The sequence below is a fragment of the Electrophorus electricus genome, chromosome 6, assembly GCF_041902795.1.
Source record: "Electrophorus electricus isolate QZ-2024a chromosome 6, ASM4190279v1, whole genome shotgun sequence".
NCBI lineage: Eukaryota > Metazoa > Chordata > Actinopteri > Gymnotiformes > Gymnotidae > Electrophorus > Electrophorus electricus.
In genome coordinates this window covers 34577056-34598278 of record NC_137502.1, presented here as the reverse complement: position 1 = coordinate 34598278, position 21223 = coordinate 34577056, and the positions used below count along the sequence as shown (strand labels likewise).

General features: G+C 48.5%; 1 pseudogene; it reads right to left on the bottom strand.

Moving 5' to 3' along the window:
* Positions 1 to 475: 475 nt before the first annotated feature.
* Positions 476 to 21223, bottom strand: part of LOC145658521 (uncharacterized) — a 46481-nt pseudogene continuing 25733 nt past the window's right edge.

The following is a 21223-nucleotide window of genomic DNA, read 5'->3' as shown; positions in this document are numbered from 1 at the left end:
AGTCATATCAGGCACATACGAGTGACTATATATATTTTAACTTTAAAAAGAATATGTGACGTCGTTCCACACCCAACAAGTTTTGCCAACTCTTAGAGTGAGAAGGGAACAGATGCTCGCGGAGTAACTCTCCGGCAGGAACGGTAGGCGGACGTCTTCGGTATGTTCGCGAGCTCTCCACCGACAGATGGCTGTTAGCGCGCGCTGCTAAAGTTGTTCAGCTGATGATGTTCTGTGATGGCCACCGTCTTTTGGCTGATCTTCGACATGTTATGCCATTCTTCTGCGTTCTCTCACGGATCATCTTTTTTTATATTAACATATTAAAAGATACATGTTTAATTACTTCTGAGGATGGTTGTACAGGGTTTTTAGAAAACTGGCTACTTCTGTTGTGTTTTGCATGTTCTTGGTAACAGTGCAATGTTGTGTACAGCAGCTACTGAGAGCTGATGCTTGATAACTGCTCGGTGGATTATAGAGATGGAATTCCAAAGACCTTACAGGGGTGGGATGGTCCCTTTCTCTCTCTCTCTCTCTCTCTCTCTCTCTCTCTCCCTCTCTCTCTCTCTCTCTCTCTCTGTCTCTCACCTCCTCTCTCTCTCATTCTCTCTCTCTCTCTCTCATTCTCTCTCTCTCTCTCTCTCTCTCTCTCTCTCTCTCTGTCTCTCACCTCCTCTCTCTCCCTCTCTCTCTCTCATTCTCTCTCTCTCTCCCTCTCTCTCTCTCTCTCTCTCTGTCTCTCACCTCCTCTCTCTCCCTCTCTCTCTCTCTCTCTCTCTCTCTCTCTCATTCTCTCTCTCTCTCTCCCTCTCTCTCTCTCTCTCTCATTCTCTCTCTCTCTCTCTCTCTCTCTCTCTCTCTCTCTCTCTCTCTCTCTCTCTCATTCTCTCTCTCTCTCCCTCTCTCTCTCTCTCTCTCTCTCTCTCATTCTCTCTCTCTCTCTCTCTCTCTCTCTCTCTCTCTCTCTCTGTCTTCATCACCCTCTTTTTTTATCTTCCTCCAAGCCCAGCCATATCCGAGTTGGGTGTTCTGTAGCGCCCTGCTGCCTGACTGCTGTGTTAGGAGCTCAGTGAAAGCCACTCGTGCTGTGGGCTATGGTTAACTCAACGACTCCTCTTCACCCATGGCCTCCTGTGGAGCTGGCTTGGTGATGGAGTGCACGGCGCCAGCGTGTCAGAGATGACCTACGTGCTGTAGTTGCCCCGAGGACGTGGGGTTTGAGGTACTGGGGTGGATGGTGGGTGAACTAGAGAGGGAGTTCTGACAGAGGATCAGGGCACCTGCTAACGGGGTGTGAGGGGGTGTGGGGGGAAGATGGATGCGATGAGTGTGAGAAAAGCAAACGGGGAGAGACAGAGATGGAGAGAGTCAGGGGGAAAGAGAAGTGAGAGTGAGAGAGAGAGAGAGAGAGAGAGAGAGATAGATAGATAGATAGATAGATAGATAGATAGATAGATAGATAGATAGATAGATAGATAGATAGATAGATAGGCTTTAAGGAAACCTGTGTGTTCATGTGTGTACGTGTCTGAGTTTGTGTGTGTGTGTGTGTGTGTGTGTGCGCGATAACCAGCAGGAATAAAGACTCCTGGGAAGTCATGCTGAAGATAAAGAGGTCTAAATCCCAGATGATCTCACACTCTCTTTCTCCCCTTCTCTCTCTGACACACACACACACACACATGCGCGCGCACCAGTCCATGCCAGCTACAAGGTGGAGTGTGAAAGACAGAGGGAGAGAGCTGTCACTTTCTCCGTTCCCCACTCGCTAGCCTGCCTGCTAATACTTTAATTATCCCGGCGGGCATGTTGGGAGCTGCGGAGGAGCAGGTCTGCGCGCTTGGACAGGGGAAGAGGAAGAGGAAGAGGAAGGTTTCATCTGACAGCTTGGCTCTGTAATGAGTGTGTGTGATCAGAGGAAAGGACAGAGGCCTCTGCCTGAACATTCCGACTTCTGGGTGTGAGTGACTGGCCTGCAGTGTGTGTGTGTGTGTGTGTGTGTGTGTGTGTGTGTGTGTGTGTGAGACAGTGATTTAATGAACACTACAAAACATTGGAAGGCTGGTTTGCCTCATCGCCTGATCAGTAGCAGGATATTTCAGGAAATGACACTTCTTAGTTGGGCAAAGCAAGACTGAGTCCAGTGATCCACTGGAGTTCTACTCGCCATCCTGTCTAGCTGGCCAGTGAGCTTGTCTTTGCTAGTGAACTGTGGTTCACTGCTAGCATGGTGGCATGTGGTCTACTGTGGATATCTGTTATAGGCTTATAGGAAAATCCATTTCAAGGGATTTATTTGAAGCTAAACCAGAAGGTGCAGCCCCTCGTAACATCTGTACACAGAGCCAGCTGGACACGACACTGTAGAGGTTAGTGTTAGTTCTAGCCCTGCTGCTGGACCTCTACTGCCCTGTAGAATTTATCTCAAACACAGCTCCTAGAGATCTACTGCCCTGTAGAGTTTATCTGAAACCCTGCTCCTAGAGATCTACTGCCCTGTAGAGTTTATCTGAAACCCTGCTCCTAGAGATCTACTGCCCTGTAGAGTTTATCTAAAACACTGCTCCTGGAGATCTATTACCCTATAGAGTTTATCTCAAATCCTGCTCCTGGAGATCTACTGCCCTGTAGAGTTTATCTAAAACCCTGCTCCTGGAGATCTACTGCCTCAGTTTAATTCCAAATATAATCTACAACACACAGTATGTTATTGCTTTCAGAAATGCCGAATGAGGTAATGGGATGTGTGGTTTGGAGAGAAAGAGAGAGAGAGAGGGATGGAAACATTTCAAAGGACACGGAAATGAGGAAATGGAGGAGTGTGTGTAGGTGGAGGAGTGTAGATGGAGGAGTGTATAGATGGAGGAATGTGTAGAGAGAGTGTGTGTAGGTGGAGGAGTGTAGATGGAGGAGTGTAGGTGGAGGAGTGTAGAAAGAGTGTGTGTAAGTAGAGGAATGTAGATGGAGGAGTGTGTAGAGAGTGTGTACATGGAGGAGTGTAGGTGGAGGAGTGAGTAGATGGAGGTGTGTGTGGATGAAGGTGGGTGTGTGCAGGTGGAGGAGTGTGTAGATGGATGTGTGTGTAGGTTACTGACAGGGCACGTGATTGTCAAATGAAGGTTGACTAGCTCATTCAATCTAATATCCTTTTATGCCAGCCAGTCAGATAATTATCTTTTTCTTCCATTTTTCTCAAAGATGACACACACACACACACACACACACACACACACTTACATCGATCAGGATGTGTGAGGAGAACGATGAATCATGCACTCTGTATTTCTGAAATATTGGTGTCCTACCAGAGGATGATGCATTTACCCACAAGTCCCTGCTCCTCGACACGGGTCATTAGTGGAAGTTGGAGATGTCAGCAGCGGAACGGCAGCTACGCTGAAGCCCAGACGAGCAGGAGCCCATACGCACGGCGCACACGACGCTCAGCTCCTGCTACTGTAAAGCGCTTTGGCACTAGCAGCTCTCTGCGCTTTATGGGCTGTGTGCTAGCAGGCGTCAGAGCCCAACAGGTGTAGAGTGGTGGTGTACCTCCACCTTTCTGATCAGACATGTCAGGGCTTCTGCCACACCCACCAGGCGCGGAGGAGTTCATCTGTAGATCTGTGTGTCCCTGCAGCGTGTTGTGTGTGTGTGTGTGTGTGTGTGTGTGTGTGTGTGTCACTGTGGCGTGTCTAAGTTGAGTTGTGTGTGTATGTCCCTGCAGCATGCCTAGGCTGTGTTTTGTGTGTGTGTGTGTCTCACTGCAACGTGTCGAGTGTTGTCTGTGTAACAGCGGCGTGTCAAGGTTGAGTTGTGTCCCTGTGACACGTCTAGGCTCTGTTTGTGTGTATATGTGTGTGTGTGTGTGTGTGTGTGTGTGTGTGTGTGTGTGTGTATGTCAGTGTCACTGCGGCATGTCGAGGCTGAGTTGTGTGTTTGTGTGTGTGTGTGTGTGTGTGTCACTGCGGCATGTCGAGGCTGAGTTGTGCGTGTGAATCCGAGGGACAGACACTAAAGTGTGCAGTGCAGGTTGGCACCAGTGGTCCGGGGGTCTCCATGTCCCCATGTGGAAAATGATTCACTCAGAGATTCTTTTATGAAGGGACGTCTGTGATTTTATTGCAGTTTTCTGTATATGTTCAATGAGAGTTGTCAGTGTGTATGTGCATCACAGATGGTGTGTGTGTGTGTGTGTGTGTGTGTGTGTGTGTGTGTGTGTGTGTGTGTGTGTGTGTGTGTGAGGTTCTGCTGGTATTAAGGGACAGCTTGAGACTTTCTATAATAAACTTGCTGATTCAGTTCAGAATGCTACAACACACACATGCTCTGTCGTGCATAATAAAGACACAGTTGAGTGGCCCATTAGTTGTTGAGAGTGTGGAGTACTGCTGTATGGCACAGGCCACACCCACTAGCACAGACTATGCTCACTGGCACAGGCCACACCCACTAGCACAGACTATGCTCACTGGTACAGGCCACACCCACTAGCACAGACTATGCTCACTGGTACAGGCCACACCCACTAGCACAGACTATGCTCACTGGTACAGGCCACACCCACTAGCACAGACTATGCTCACTGGCACAGGCCACACCCACTAGCACAGACTATGCTCACTGGTACAGGCCACACCCACTAGCACAGACTATGCTCACTGGCACAGGCCACACCCACTAGCACAGACTATGCTGACTGGTACAGACCACACCCACTAGCACACACTATGCTCACTGGCACAGGCCACACCCACTAGCACAGACTATGCTCACTGGCACAGGCCACACCCACTAGCACAGACTATGCTGACTGGTACAGGCCACACCCACTAGCACAGACTATGCTCACTGGTACAGACCACACCCACTAGCACAGACTATGCTCACTGGCACAGGCCACACCCACTAGCACAGACTATGCTCACTGGTACAGACCACACCCACTAGCACAGACTATGCTCACTGGTACAGACCACACCCACTAGCACAGACTATGCTCACTGGTACAGACCACACCCACTAGCACAGACTATGCTCACTGGTACAGACCACACCCACTAGCACAGACTATGCTCACTGGTACAGACCACACCCACTAGCACAGACTATGCTCACTGGTACAGACCACACCCACTAGCACAGGAGAAGAGACCCGACCCTCCGCTGACCTGTCCTGCTTTCTAAAACATGTTTAACCTGCTGCAGGGGCGCACGAGTTGCTCCATTCCACTCTCATTCACAATATGTACCCATATGTACACACACATCAGAGTTGTGTGTGTGTGCGCATATGTGTGTGTGTGTGTGAGTATTTGTGTGCGTGTGCATGTGAGTGTTTGTGTTTGTTTGTGTGTGTGTGTGTGTGTTCATGGAGATGGATTAGTGTGTGTGGATGGATCATGTTCCATATGTCTCTCGATCAGGCTGGCAGAGCTTCCTGCTGCTAGTCTGCTGGTTCACCGATTTGTGTGTGTGTGTGTGTGTGTGTGTGTGTGTGTGTGCACATGTGTATGTATGATGTTCATGTGTGTTGATGTTCTTCAAAGCAGTGCCACTGTCCATCCATGAGTAATGGAACCACAAAATCACAGCACATAAACTGTTAAACTATTTTACTTTAACTAAGTCTCTTAGTGGTGCTCAGTCCACAACTCTCATAATTTACAGTCATTGTTTTCCAGACCTGCCAGTGCCCCACAGACCTGCCAGTGCTCCATAGACCTGCCAGTGCCCCACAGACCTGCCAGTGCCCCACAGACCTGCCAGTGCCCCACAGACCTGCCAGTGCTCCATAGACCTGCCAGTGCTCCATAGACCTGCCAGTGCCCCACAGACCTGCCAGTGCCCCACAGACCTTCACAGGTTCTTTAACAGTCTGTGTGAGTGACTCAACAGCTGGGGTGGACACACCTCTTTTCTTTGTTGACCGAATGCTTTTAAATGCAGCCCTAAATATGTCATGCTTTGTAGCCTTTATTGGCTCTTCTGTCCCCACTCTGATTCATTTGACTCGTTAACTGATTATTAATCCCTTGATGATCTGGGTCGGGCATGTCCGTGCTCGGCTAACACCAGAGCCAGCGTGGCATGCAAACCGGCGTGCTGGGATCACGACACGCCACACGATGTTGACATTTCCTGGTGCGCCGCTCGGCCGCTGTCCAAGGTCCTGAAGAGCAGCCCTGGCCTTCCGCCAGACTGTCGCTGTCTGTGGTGCTGCAGTCCAGTGACAGCCGTGGCCTTCCACCAGCATGTCGCTGTCCGTGATGCTGATGTCCGAAGCTGCTGAACTGCTGCTGAACTACAGATGAACCCCCGTTTCCAGACGGCAACAGTTTTGTTTGACCTTCTATTGACGCACTCGTTGACTTTGTCGCCGATCGTACTCTTGGGTTATTACTCTATCTATCCTACACTGAATACACTCAGTAAAGCCATCTGTACTAATGAAGGCCATGAGGCATGTCTGTGTGCATATTTCACTGAGCCACCTACTGTCTGAACATTAATCAATAGCTTGATTGCTGGCGGTTTGAACCAAGTGCCTTAGCAGCATTTGTATTAACTAAAGGCTTAATAAGCATTCAGGGCTTTTTATTAGGCTGTAAATAAAAACATTGCACAATAAGGTTTACTTATAATAATTCACAAATATGACTAGAAGTAGGAAAACAATTCAGGGAAAAAATGGCAAATACCAGACACTGGAACTGTAGATGGTTCACCCAGCTGTCTCACTGTAAGAAAGAAGGAGAGAGAGAGAGAGAGAGAGTGAGAGAGAGAGTGAGTATGCATGTGTGCTTACATGTGCATGTGAACTGTTATACTGAGAGGGGACCAGGTTCTAATATCTGATATTCACTGGGAGTTACAACATGGTCCATCTTTCTAGAATTTAGTGACCCCAGCTCCAATCCTAAGTAAACTTACATAGCACTCTTTGGTGCTGTCAGCTCTGTGACTGTGTTCGGCGTTGTCAGCTCTGTGACTGTGTTTGGTGCTGTCAGCTCTGTGACTGTGTTTGGTGCTGTCTCAGCTCTGTGACTGTGTTCGGTGCTGTCCCAGCTCTGTGACTGTGTTCGGTGCTGTCTCAGCTCTGTGACTGTGTTCGGTGCTGTCAGCTCTGTGACTGTGTTCGGTGCTGTCCCAGCTCTGTGACTGTGTTTGGTGCTGTCTCAGCTCTGTGACTGTGTTTGGTGCTGTCTCAGCTCTGTGACTGTGTTCGGTGCTGTCAGCTCTGTGACTGTGTTCGGTTCTGTCAGCTCTGTGACTGTGTCCGGTGCTGTCAGCTCTGTGACTGTGTTCAGTGCTGTCCCAGCTCTGTGACTGTGTTTGGTGCTGTCTCAGCTCTGTGACTGTGTTCGGTGCTGTCAGCTCTGTGACTGTGTTTGGTGCTGTCTCAGCTCTGTGACTGTGTTCGGTGCTGTCTCAGCTCTGTGACTGTGTTCGGTGCTGTCAGCTCTGTGACTGTGTTTGGTGCTGTCTCAGCTCTGTGACTGTGTTCGGTGCTGTCAGCTCTGTGACTGTGTTCGGTGCTGTCAGCTCTGTGACTGTGTTCGGTGCTGTCAGCTCTGTGACTGTGTTTGGTGCTGTCTCAGCTCTGTGACTGTGTTCGGTGCTGGCAGCTCTGTGACTGTGTTCGGTGCTGTCAGCTCTGTGACTGTGTTCGGTGCTGTCAGCTCTGTGACTGTGTTCGGTGCTGTCAGCTCTGTGACTGTGTTCAGTGCTGTCTCAGCTCTGTGACTGTGTTTGGTGCTGTCTCAGCTCTGTGACTGTGTTCGGTGCTGTCTCAGCTCTGTGACTGTGTTCGGTGCTGTCCCAGCTCTGTGACTGTGTTCGGTGCTGTCAGCTCTGTGACTGTGTTCGGTGCTGTCAGCTCTGTGACTGTGTTCAGTGCTGTCCCAGCTCTGTGACTGTGTTTGGTGCTGTCTCAGCTCTGTGACTGTGTTCGGTGCTGGCAGCTCTGTGACTGTGTTCGGTGCTGTCAGCTCTGTGACTGTGTTCAGTGCTGTCCCAGCTCTGTGACTGTGTTTGGTGCTGTCTCAGCTCTGTGACTGTGTTCGGTGCTGGCAGCTCTGTGACTGTGTTCGGTTCTGTCAGCTCTGTGACTGTGTCCGGTGCTGTCAGCTCTGTGACTGTGTTCAGTGCTGTCCCAGCTCTGTGACTGTGTTTGGTGCTGTCTCAGCTCTGTGACTGTGTTCGGTGCTGTCAGCTCTGTGACTGTGTTTGGTGCTGTCTCAGCTCTGTGACTGTGTTCGGTGCTGTCTCAGCTCTGTGACTGTGTTCGGTGCTGTCAGCTCTGTGACTGTGTTTGGTGCTGTCTCAGCTCTGTGACTGTGTTCGGTGCTGTCAGCTCTGTGACTGTGTTCGGTGCTGTCAGCTCTGTGACTGTGTTCGGTGCTGTCAGCTCTGTGACTGTGTTCGGTGCTGGCAGCTCTGTGACTGTGTTCGGTGCTGTCAGCTCTGTGACTGTGTTCGGTGCTGTCAGCTCTGTGACTGTGTTCGGTGCTGTCCCAGCTCTGTGACTGTGTTTGGTGCTGTCTCAGCTCTGTGACTGTGTTCGGTGCTGTCTCAGCTCTGTGACTGTGTTCGGTGCTGTCCCAGCTCTGTGACTGTGTTCGGTGCTGTCAGCTCTGTGACTGTGTTCAGTGCTGTCCCAGCTCTGTGACTGTGTTTGGTGCTGTCTCAGCTCTGTGACTGTGTTCGGTGCTGGCAGCTCTGTGACTGTGTTCGGTGCTGTCAGCTCTGTGACTGTGTTCAGTGCTGTCCCAGCTCTGTGACTGTGTTTGGTGCTGTCTCAGCTCTGTGACTGTGTTCGGTGCTGGCAGCTCTGTGACTGTGTTCACTTTAACCTTCACTTCCCTGTTTGGGTTTCTAAAACACTGGAGAATATTCTCCAAAATAGACTATTGTTTTACAGTACATATCAGATCCCTTGTGGGACACATATGCAAGTACATTGCATTCCAAATAATGTTTTGTGTGTGTGTGTGTGTGTGTGTGTGTGTGTGTGTGTGTGTGTGTGTGTGTGTGTTTGTATGTGTGTGTTGCATTTTAAAGTACTTTCTGGATCACGACCTTTAACCTTTATTGCATCACATCACGTTCTGTACATTTTAAATTCCATTTATTGCATCACAGAGTAATTCCAGCTAAGATTTATTACATCACCACGCCTGGTTCTCTACTCTAGAGGCCTGAGCCACGTCTCCCACTGCCTGGATTTGTTTTGGTGTGATGAATTTTCCTTTTGCTTGAGCTTTTTAGAGAAGAAAGGGATCCAAGTGCTACAAGATATGGATTTAACAGGTCCATGTTAGCCTTAATGCCACACTCACCCTGCTGCCACACTCACCCTACTGCCACACTACCCTGCTGCCATACTCACCCTGCTGCCACACTCACCCTGCTGCCACACTACCCTTCTGCCACACTCACCCTGCTGCCACACTACCCTGCTGCCACACTAGCCTGCTGCCACACTCACCCTGCTCCACACTACCCTGCTGCCACACACCCTGCTGCCATGTTAACCTTAATGCCACTCACCCTGCTGCCATACACCCTGCTGCCATGTTAACCTTAATGCCACTCACCCTGCTGCCACACTCACCCTGCTGCCACACTACCCTGCTGCCACACTACCCTGCTGCCACACTCACCCTGCTGCCACACTCACCCTGCTGTTTGTGTCAGCCTCGTCCACATCTTGCTTCAGTATGGGATCGTATTTGTGGCCGAGCGGTAACCCCTCCCACCATACCTTGTTTTGCGTGACACAGCCCGGCCCCCCAGAGGGTCTGCGCGGGGAACGGGGGGATTTGTTTTATGCTGCGGAGGTGAAGTCGTCCTTTTGTGAGGACTGATGGTACTGTTCCGGCCTGCGTTGGGCAGGTGTGCTATTACCTGCCCTGTGGGAGCCCCTATTCATTCTGAAATGCCACTCTCTTCCTTTCCAAGCCCGGCGCCCCGAGATACTGTCTCCATGGAAACAACGAACAGTGATGGTTTCATGTCTTTTTTATGACCCTTCAGTCTGTTTTGCAAATGCTTCACTTTCTGCTCTTTCTGTCTTTCTCTCTCTGTCTTTCTGTCTTTCTCTCTCTGTCTCCATCTGTCTCCATCTGTCTCCTTGCTCTTCATTTACATCTCATAAGTAAAATGGGTGTAAAAGGCAAACAGAACAGAAGTTATGTGCAAACATGCCACCACGTTAACAGTCCACTTTTACTGACCTGAGATCAGGAGCTTGTGCTGCAGTTTGTCATTCCCTGGGTCATGCTTCTCCTCCTACTATCTGCAGATCAGGGGTCTCCCAACATTGTATGGGGCTACTAAATATGGGCCAAATCATTAGGGCACTGAAACACAAAATATGGATTATATGCAAATCCTGGTTACTAAGTTAAACAGCAGATTTGGGGCAGATATGTTGTGTGATCGTGTCTCTAGTTCTGGAGTTTTAACCACAGTGTTTCACATGGTGTGGAAGTGCGGTATTGACAATGTTTTCCACGTCCCAGATGCGATGTTCCGCGTGGTGCCCCGCTCGGCTGCTAATGCGATTGGCCCATGCACTGTCCCTCTCTGTGCTGTGGGAGAACCCACGGAGACCCTGCCCAAGGGGACTCTGGGATTTCCTTGGGAGTGTGCTTACTCCCTGTCCATGCTGCTCTGCTCCACGGGTAATTACAGCCTAGATGCGAGTCACAGGGAGGAGTCTGCCCCCCCACAGTCTGCATTATGGTTTGGCTGTCCAGAGTAAGGCACCTGTTTTGATGTGTGATAGACTGCAGGGGAAGGCTGTCTCTAGTTCAGGGCTTGGCTGATGGCACCTGCTGAAGATGGGCCTCTAAACCCCACTAAACCCCGAGCTCCCCTGACCTCTGCAATGCTGACGTGTGGTGATGTCACACACATGCCAGGTATGCTTGTGCGAGGGCCTCTGTATCTGGATTTGAGAAAAGAAACACCCAGAGCACAGGGAGTGGAGCCTCACATTGACGATACACGACCTTGTGCTGTGTACGTATTCATTAATATCACCCCATTTGTCTCTCACACAATCGGTCTCTCTCTCTCTCTCTCTCTCTCTCTCTCTCTCTCTCTCTCTCTCTCTCTCCCAAACATATGGGATCACGTTTTAAAGGCTATTTCCATGTGTTCTGAAGGACTGATGTGCAGAGTGAGGTCGTGTGCTTGGGGTGCAGTGGGGGGCAGGAGTCTTAATTGGGCTGAGGGGAGATTAGCTGTTTAATGGCTGGCAGTAATGGCCCTGCGTTTTATGAGACTGGCACCCGCAGCAGGACACTTCGGCTTTGCTCGGAAGCAGACAGGAGTGGGACTTAAAGCGCTTCTGTCTCTCAGCGCCACGGCGATGACCTCGTCTGACCTTAGGTGACGTCACGCCTCGTTATTCTCACATGGAGAACTTCGTTAGCCGTGCTGGACGAGGCGAGCAACTTTGCTGCTGTTCGCTTGGTTTCTGAAGTGATGTAGATTACTGTCTGCACTGATATTTACTGCATAGATTACAGCTCTCAGATTACAGCACTGCACAGACTACAGTTCTCAGATTACAGCACTGCATAGATTACAGCTCTCAGATTACAGCACTGCACAGACTACAGTTCTCAGATTACAGCACTGCATAGATTACAGCTCTCAGATTACAGCACTGCATAGATTACAGCTCTCAGATTACAGCACTGCATAGATTACAGCTCTCAGATTACAGCACTGCATAGACTACAGTTCTCAGATTTGTGAAACTTGTTAATTATTACAGAATTTGCTTTCTGTGCTCCCAAGTTATGTATCTGTGATTAATTCCATACAAATAACTATTGCAAATCTAAATAATTATATTAAACACTTAGGTATAAAAACACTTTGCAGTGTAACAAATGCATGGAGTGTGATTTGAAGCTAAAATTACTGAACTACCTCTACGCGAGTTCTGCGTCTCACACGTGTTGACCCCACGGTGGTGGTACGTCTGCCCGGGTGGGGTGGGGGGTGGGTCAGGCCCTGTGACTGCTCGCCGGGTCATTAGCCGCCACAGCTCAGGATGAACTCTGCACCATTGAAACCATTAAAACCCTAAGAAGCAAGCCCAGCGTGATGGTGCACCGCTCGAGGAGGGCCTCTGTGTTTGCCTTTCAGCTGGGCTGTGTTTTGGAGGTTGTTATTGTACAACTTCAATATTTTTCTTAAAAGTTTTATTAGACTAAGTTATTTCTCACATTTCCTGTTTATATTTATTTAATTTAATTTGGAGAGAAGTGTGTTGGCTACGGAACGTTGAAAGGATGTGACGCGTGACACGCTCCCTCAGGCCGGCTGGACGGGAGACACACTTCACTCCTTTGAGTCTGTTATTTGTAAATTCTTGAGACAAACATTCAAACTCAGTAGCATCAGTGAAGGCAACTTTAAGTGTATGTTTGTGAGTGTGTGTGTGGAGAGAGAGAGAGAGAGAGAGAGAGAGAGAGAGAGAGAGAGAGAGAGAGAGAGAGAGAGAGAGAGAGAGAGAGAGAGAGAGAGAGAGAGAGAGAGAGAGAGAGAGAGAGAGAGAGAGAGAGAGAGAGAGAGTTTTGTGGAAGCCTTTCATTACCCGTGCAGGAACGTTTCCAGGTAGGATGTCCGTTTGGACTGTTCTGATCTAATTATCCCAGAACCTAAAGTGGCTCTAAGCCACACACACTCACACACACACACACTCACACACACACACACACACACACACACACACACACACACACACACACACATACACTCTCTCTCTCTCCAGATGTTCCATCTGATACAGAGGGAACAGGCCTCAAATCTTACAAACACTAGACACGTTCTCTTAAGGCCCCAGTTAGGCATATCACTGCATCAGGATGTGTATCAGAGGAAGCTGCACATGTGTGTGTGTTTGTGTGTGTGTGTGTGAGTGAATGTGTAGGGTTTGAGTTAGTGGGAGTGTATCTGATCCACAACCGTCTAATCTGAATGAATTCAGCATGTGATGAGATAAGAGAACCCAAACTAAAACAATTGTGTGTGTGTGTGTGTGTGTCTAGTATTTAGGGAATTGTTGCATATTGACAAGGTGATCTGTGTTTATTAAACAGCTCCATCAATAATCCAATGCCTGTTCAATTCCCCCCTTCCCTGCTCCCAGACCCACGTAATCCACCCCTTCCCCACTCCCACGCCCACGTAATCCACCCCTTCCCCACTCCCACGCCCACGTAATCCACCCCTTCCCCACTCCCACGCCCACGTAATCCACCCCTTCCCCACTCCCACGCCCACGTAATCCACCCCTTCCCCACTCCCACGCCCACGTAATCCACCCCTTCCCCACTCCCACGCCCACGTAATCCACCCCTTCCCCACTCCCACGCCCACGTAATCCACCCCTTCCCCACTCCCACGCCCACGTAATCCACCCCTTCCCCACTCCCACGCCCACGTAATCCACCCCTTCCCCACTGCCAGACCTGCGTAATCCACCCCTTCCCCACTCCCAGACTTGTGTATTCCACGCCTTCCCCACTGCCAGACCTGCGTAATCCACCCCTTCCCCACTCCCAGACTTGTGTATTCCACGCCTTCCCCACTGCCAGACCTGCGTAATCCACCCCTTCCCCACTCCCAGACTTGTGTATTCCACGCCTTCCCCACTGCCAGACCTGCGTAATCCACCCCTTCCCCACTCCCAGACTTGTGTATTCCACGCCTTCCCCACTGCCAGACCTGCGTAATCCACCCCTTCCCCATTCCCAGACTTGTGTATTCCACGCCTTCCCCACTGCCAGACCTGCGTAATCCACCCCTTCCCCATTCCCAGACTTGTGTATTCCACGCCTTCCCCACTGCCAGACCTGCGTAATCCACCCCTTCCCCACTCCAGACTTGTGTATTCCACGCCTTCCCCACTGCCAGACCTGCGTAATCCACCCCTTCCCCACTCCCAGACTTGTGTATTCCACGCCTTCCCCACTGCCAGACCTGCGTAATCCACCCCTTCCCCACTCCAGACTTGTGTATTCCACCCCTTCGCCGCTATGAGACCCATGTAATCCCTCCTTTTCCCATCCCAGGCTCACATGTCCCACTGAGGCTGCATTCCTGCCCCAAAGATGTGGGTTTAGACAGCCAATCAGAGTCAGAGCAGCTTTGGAGAGCCCTGTGAGGAAACCCCTGAGAGGAAGCCCCTGAGAGGAAGTCCCTGAGAGGAAGCAGGCAGGGCGTTATTGGCATTACGCTGCTGAGACTGAAGAAGGTAAGGCAGGTGATGAATGACGTGTGGAGCCGTTGAACAGATCTCAGGACTCCTCTGATTTAACGGCTCAGCGGCGGGTAATTCTGTCACCCTATTAGTGTTTGGAGCAGTGGCTTAGCATTTATCATTTAGTAATTATTCATAGAGAGAGAGAGAGAGAGAGAGAGAGAGAGAGAGAGAGAGAGAGAGAGAGACCAACTGTGTGTGTGTGTGTGTGTGTGTGTGTGTGTGTGTGTGTGTGTGAGAGAGAGAGAGAGAGAGAGAGAGAGACAGAGTGTGTGTGTGTGTGTGTGTGTGAGAGAGAGAGAGAGAGAGAGAGAGATTAATTGAGGTTGATAGTCTTATCATCTCTGTATAATCCTCTCTTCGTGGTCTCTCAGGAACCTGCCACCCCGCTGCTTATTTGATAGCATCAGAGCTCCTTACTAGCCTTGCCCCACACACACACAAACACACAGAGCAGGGCGTGTGTGTACGTATGTGCATGTGGAAAGAGACTTGTATGCTTCCAGGAGTGTGTCTGGGAAGCTTTTATTCTGTGCGTGATGTCTCCTCTCATTCACTGACTCATGCACAGTGACCAGCAGACACCCACATGATTCACAGTATGACAGACAAGGGTCATATATATATATATATATATATATAGGGTATACCTACAGACAAAGGTCATATATATATATATATATATAGGGTATACCTACAGACAAAGGTCATATATATATATATATATATAGGGTATACCTACAGACAAAGGTCATATATATATATATATATATATAGGGTATACCTACAGACAAGGGTCATATATATATATATATATAGCGTATACCTACAGACAAGGGTCATATACCAGCTACCCACGGCAGGGAGTCCTACCCCAACCAGCTACTCACGGCAGGGAGTCTTACCCCAACCAGCTACCCACGGCAGGGAGTCCTACCCCAACCAGCTACCCACGGCAGGGAGTCCTACCCCAACCAGCTACCCATGGCAGGGAATCTTACCCCAGCAAGCTACCCACGACAGGATGTCCTACCCCAACCAGCTACTCACGGCAGGGAGTCCTACCCCAACCAGCTACCCACGGCAGGGAGTCCTACCCCAACCAGCTACCCACGGCAGGGAGTGCTACCCCAACCAGCTACCCACGGCAGGGAGTCTTACCCCAACCAGCTACTCACGGCAGGGAGTCCTACCCCAACCAGCTACCCAAGTAAGTTCTAACGTGAACATCACATCTGATGATATTGGATTTTGTTTAGCAAAACACTTACAGTGAGTAAATGTCTGAAAGCTATAGAAAAGTGTGTGTGTGTCTGTGTGTGCATGCATGAATGTGGGCAAGCTTTCTATTTTGTACATGGATTGCCTTGCGTTAAACTGCACAGTGGGTCAAGTCTTGACTGTTTAAGAGAATACAATGTTTAATCACACACGCACGCACGCACACACACACGTATACTCATGCACACACACGCACACACACGCACACAGGATTAATACAGCTAGCACTGTCTCTCTGTCCTCTCTTTCTCTCTCTCCATCATTCCTTCTCTCCCTCTCTCTCTCTCCCTCTCTCTCTCTGTTACCCATGCTTTAGCACTGACACTAATTACTGCTAATTACTCATTGTTGCTCTGGAGACACCTTACCTCCAAGGCGTGTGTGTGTGTGTGTGTGTGTGTGTGTGTCTGTGTTCATGTGTGTAAATGTGTGTGTATGTGACTTTGTGTGTGTGAGTCTGAACTCTCGTGTGTGTGTGTGTGTGTGCGTGTTTGTGCGTGTGTGTGTGTGTGTGTGTGCGTGTGCATGTGTGTGTGTGCATGTGCGTGTTTGTGCGTGTGTGTGTGTGTGTGAGTGTGTATGTGTGTGTGTGTGTGTGTGTGTGTGTGAGTGTGTGTGTGTGTGTGTGTGTGAGTCTGAACTCTCGTGTGTGTGTGTGCGTGTGTGCGTGTGTGTGTTTGTGCGTGTGTGTGTGTGTGTTTGTGCGTGCGTGTGTGTGTGTGTGTGCGCGTGTGTGTGTGTGTGTGTGTGTGTGTGTGTGTATGTGTGTGTGTGTGTGTGTGTGTGTGTGAAGGTATCTAAGTGAAAGAAAAGCCTTGGTGTTCACCGGTTTGGTGATGTGCAGAGCCTAAGGGCAGGTCATGGTGCTGACTGATGACCTCACAGATTGATGACCTCCAGATTTACAGAGGATGTCAGAAAGCCACGGACACCTGGAGCAGAATCCTGACTTCAGGCCACACATAGCTGTGAGTCCTGACGCTCACAAAGCACCCACGTGATCTAAACAGAGTCAAAGCACCCATCTGATCTAAACAGAGTCAATACACAATGAACATGGAAATATGTAAAGCAGGTTTGTGTATAGGAGTCAGTGACATGCTATACTAAACATAGCAGTCACCAGTAGCAGCCAGAAACAGTTCAGAATACAGTACTGATTTAGTACAGTATTCTAGCAGCAAGCAGGAAGAATGTTAAAAAGTGCAAAAGGAGTATTATGTGTGTGTGAAGTTTGGCTTCAGCAACTTATCCGATACAAAAAACACGTGTGTGTGTGTGTGTGTGTGTGTGTGTGTGTGTGTGTGTGTGTGTGTGTGTGTGTGTGTATGTATGTATAGATATGTATGTATGTGTGTGTGTGATTGTGTGTGTGTGTGTGTGTGTGTGTGTGTGTGCATGACTGTGTATAAGCATGTGTGTATGTGTGTGTGTATAGAAGTGTCCATTTGTTTGGAATCGGAATTAGCCAGAGTTCAGGAGTCTTATGGCTTCTGGGGAGAAGCTGTTGTACAGTCTGGAGGTGAGGGACCAGATGCTGTGGTACCTTCTTCTAGATGGCAGTTTGTGTGAGGGGTGAACAGTTTGTGTGAGGGGTGTGTGGGGTCTCCCACAATGCTGGTGGCCTTGTGGATGCAACGTGTTGTGTAGATGTCCGTGATGGAGGGAAGAGAGACCCCAAAGGCGGTGCAGTTCCCAAACCAGGTAATGATGCAGCTGCTCAGGATGCTCTCTACAGTACCTCTGTAGAAGGTAGTGAGGATGGGTGATGGGAGATGGGCTTCCCTCAGCTTCCGAAGGAAGTAAAGACGTTGCTGGGCTTGCTTGGTGATGGAACTGGTGTTCAGGGTCCAGGTGAGGTTCTCCGATAAGTGAACACCAAGGAACTTGATGTTCTTGACGGTCTCCACTGAGGAGCCGTTGATGGCAAGCGGGGAGTGATCTTGCCTTGCTCTTCTGAAGTCAACAACCATTTCTTTTGTCTTGTCAACATTCAGATACAGGTTGTTGACCTTAAACCAGCTCACCAGGTTTTGCACCTCCTCTCTGTACGCTGACTCGTCGTCCTTGCTGATGAGACCCACCACGGTCATGTCATCAGTGGACTAGATCATGTGGTTGGAGCTGTGCATCGCTGCACAGTCATGAGTCAGCAGTGTGAACAGCAGAGGGCTGAGTACACTGCCCTGGGGAGCACCAGTACTCAGTGTGGTGGTGTTGGAAGTGCCGCTCCTGATCCGGACTGACTGAGGTCTACCAGTCAAGAAATCCAGGATCCAGTTGCAGAGGGAGGTGTTCAAGCCCAGTAAGCTCAACTTTCCAATCAGATGCTGAGGAACGATGGTGCTGAATGCTGAACTGAGTCTATGAACAGCATTCTCACGTAGGTGCCCTTTTTGTGGGAGTGCCAGATGGAGTGTTGTGGAGATGGCATCATCCGTAGAGCGGTTGGAGCGGTACGCGAACTACAGGGGGTCCAGAGAAGGGGGAAGCTGGGTCTTGATGTGTCTCATGACGAGTCTCTCGAAGCACTTCATGATGATGGATGTGAGTGCGACGGGACGGTAGTCGTTGAAACACGACACCGTAGGCTTCTTAGGCACGGGGACGATGGTTGTGATCTTGAAGCATGTTGTGACAACGGTGTAGCTCAGAGAGATATTGAAGATGTCTGTCAGGACATCTGCAAGCTGGTCAGCACATCTCTGAGCACATGACCCGGGATGTTGTCTGGTCTAGCAGATTTCTGTGGGTTAACTCCATGAAGAGTTTGCCTCACCTCAGCCGCAGTCAGGCACAGCACCTGGTCATTTTGCAGTTTGGCTCTTGCTTTTCTAAGAGCATCTCTGTCACCTGTTCTGAAGGCTGAGTCACGGGTCCTCAGTAGCATGCGCACCTCAGCAGGCATCCATGGCTTCTGGTTGGGGCGTGTGGTGATGGTCTTGGAGACAGTAACATCATCAATGCACTTGCTGATGTAGCCAGTCACTGATGCTGTAACTCCTCCAGGTTAACAGTAGCAGCCTCCTTGAACGTGATCCTTGTCGTCTGCTCAAAACAGTCCTGAAGAGCAGAGATGGCTCCTGCTGGCCAGGTTCTCACCTGCTTTCGAGCATCTGATGATCGGTCTATATGCAGGAATCAACATTACAGACACGTGATCAGAGTATCCGAGGTGGGGGCGGGGCTCCGCCCAGTATGCACTGGAGATGTTTGTGTAAACAAGATCCAGCGTGTTCACTCCTCTCGTTGCAAAGTTCACATGTTGATGGAATTTAGGTACTACAGCCGTACAGCTCATGGAGAGCCTCTCATGTGCTCGCGCTGGATGGATTATAAACACGGAGGTGAATTCCCACGGTAGACAAAAAGGTCTGCATCTCACAATAACAAACTCCACCAGCGGTGAGCAGTAATTAAGGACAAGCACAGAGTTGGTACACCAGAGTTTGATATAAATGCATACTCCTCCGCCGCGTGTTTTACCAGAGAGCGCGTTGTCTCTATCGGCACGGATTGAGACTAATCCCTCCAGATGAACAGCGGCGTCTGGAATACTGTCGCTGAGCCACGTTTCAGTAAAGACTAAAACACAGCAGTCTCTGAACTCTCGCTGTGTAGTCTGTTGGTGTCTGATGCAGTCCAGTTTATTATCCAAGGAGCAGACATTTGAGAGGAATAGAGATGGTAGAGCTGGTCTGCTAGGATTAGCTTTTAGCCTAGCACGGACCCCAGCTCGCTTCCCCCGCTTCTGCTTCCTTGCACAATGCTTGCGGTGTCTCCTCCTGCAGTATTCCAACTCAGGCAGTATATGGAAGTATATAGAGGTATATAGAGATATGTAGAGCTATATAGTGGTGTATAGTGGTATATGGAGGTATATAGAGGTATATAGTAGTGTATAGAGGTAATTAGAGGTATATAGTGGTGTATAGAGGTATATGGAGGTATATAGAGGTATATAGAGGTATATAGTGGTGTATAGAGGTATATAGTGGTGTAAAGAGGTATATAGTGCTATATAATGGTATATGGAGGTATATAGAGGTATATAGTGGTGTACAGAGGTATATGGATATATATAGAGGTATATAGTGGTGTATAGAGGTATATGGAGGTATATAGAGGTATATAGAGGTATATAGTGGTGTATAGAGGTATATAGTGCTATATAATGGTATATGGAGGTATATAGAGGTATATAGTGGTGTACAGAGGTATATGGAGATATATAGAGGTATATAGTGGAGTATAGAGGTATATGGAGGTATATAGAGGTATATAGTAGTGTATAGAGGTAATTAGAGGTATATAGTGGTGTAAAGAGGTATATGGAGGTATATAGAGGTATATAGAGGTATATAGTGGTGTATAGAGGTATATAGTGGTGTAAAGAGGTATATAGTGCTATATAATGGTATATGGGGGTATATAGAGGTATATAGTGGTGTACAGAGGTATATGGAGATATATAGAGGTATATAGTGGTGTATAGAGGTATATGGAGGTATATAGAGGTATATAGTGGTGTATAGTGGTATATGGAGGTATATAGAGGTATATAGAGATATATAATGGTGTATAGAGATATATAGTGGTGTAAAGAGGTATATAGTGCTATATAATGGTATATGGAGGTATATAGAGGTATATAGTGGTGTACAGAGGTATATGGATATATATAGAGGTATATAGTGGTGTATAGAGGTATATGGAGATATATAGAGGTATATAGTGGTGTATAGAGGTATATGGAGGTATATAGAGGTATATAGAGATATATAGTGGTGTATAGAGGTATATAGTCGTGTAAAGAGGTATATAGTGCTATATAATGGTATATGGAGGTATATAGAGGTATATAGTGGTGTACAGAGGTATATGGAGGTATATAGCAGTATATAGTGGTGTATAGATTTGTATAGTGGTGTATAGAGGTATATAGTGGTGTACAGATGTATATAGTGGTGCATAGAGGTTTATAGTGGTGTATAGAGGTATATAGTAGTGTATAGTTGTATATAGTGGTATATAGAGGTCTGTAGTGGTGTATAGATGTATATAGTAGTGTATAGATGTATATAGAGATCTATAGTGGTGTATAGATGTATATAGTGGTGTATAGATCTATATAGTGGTATATAGAGGTCTCTAGTGGTGTATAGATGTATATAGAGATCTATAGTGGTGTATAGATGTATATAGTGGTGTATAGCTCTATATAGTGGTATATAGAGGTCTATAGAGCAGTAGCGTGTTTGTTGCTCTGGGCACGTGCGACTCTGTGGTGCTGCTCTGTAGTGGTTAGTGGGATTAGGGCTGTGCTAATGTAGCTCAGTTCATTCACTCAGAACTCTTTGTAAATGACTGGTGGAGGCTCAGCAATTTAGACGCTCACAGCGATGAAAACCCGAAGGCCAGGTATTGTAATGGATATTTGGGTTGGAATGAAATCACCTTCGCCTGTTAGAATTCCTCTGAATGATATATAAGAGGTCAGGTTGGTTATTTTCCTCCTGAGCTAATAACACACAGCACGCTGTATGCCATGGATGTGTGAAACGTGCCTGTGTTTCTGAGCTTCAAAGATCTCCAAATAAGGTTCAAACATTAGAGATCGTGTTAAATTGTACCAAAACATTTAGCCTAATTCTC